Genomic DNA, 452 nt, shown 5'->3' with positions numbered 1-452 from the left:
GAGAGAGACGAGAGAGAGAGAGAAGAGTGAGAGAGAGAGAGAGAGAGAGAGAAATAGCGAGCGAGAGACTGAGAGAAAACAGAGAAATGGGGGAAAGAGACTGAGAGAACGAGTGAGCTAGAGCAGAGCAGTGATAGTAACATATGCAATAAATGACGCTTATACGTGTAACCATGGCGACCAGTGCAAGATTATTGTTAGGATTAGGAATTTGCATAAATTTCAATCACACAGCGTGTTGTAAAGAAAGATAGAGAGAGAGAGATTCATTGTAAAAGTATTGACGTATTTAATAAGGTATAGTACATATATAAGTAAAGTACATACGAGTGCTAGATGTACTAATATTAATATAACTCTGTTGTACACTAGACTGTTATTGTTATTGTTATTGTTGTTATTGTTGTTGTTATTGGTTGTTGGTTGTTGCCTATTTTTGCTGAATTCTTCAA

The sequence above is a fragment of the Priapulus caudatus genome, unplaced genomic scaffold (assembly GCF_000485595.1).
Source record: "Priapulus caudatus unplaced genomic scaffold, Priapulus_caudatus-5.0.1 Scaffold3496, whole genome shotgun sequence".
In the NCBI taxonomy this organism is placed as follows: Eukaryota; Metazoa; Priapulida; class Priapulimorpha; order Priapulimorphida; family Priapulidae; genus Priapulus; species Priapulus caudatus.
The sequence above is the reverse complement of the archived record's forward strand: the minus strand, read 5'-3'. Positions refer to the sequence as shown.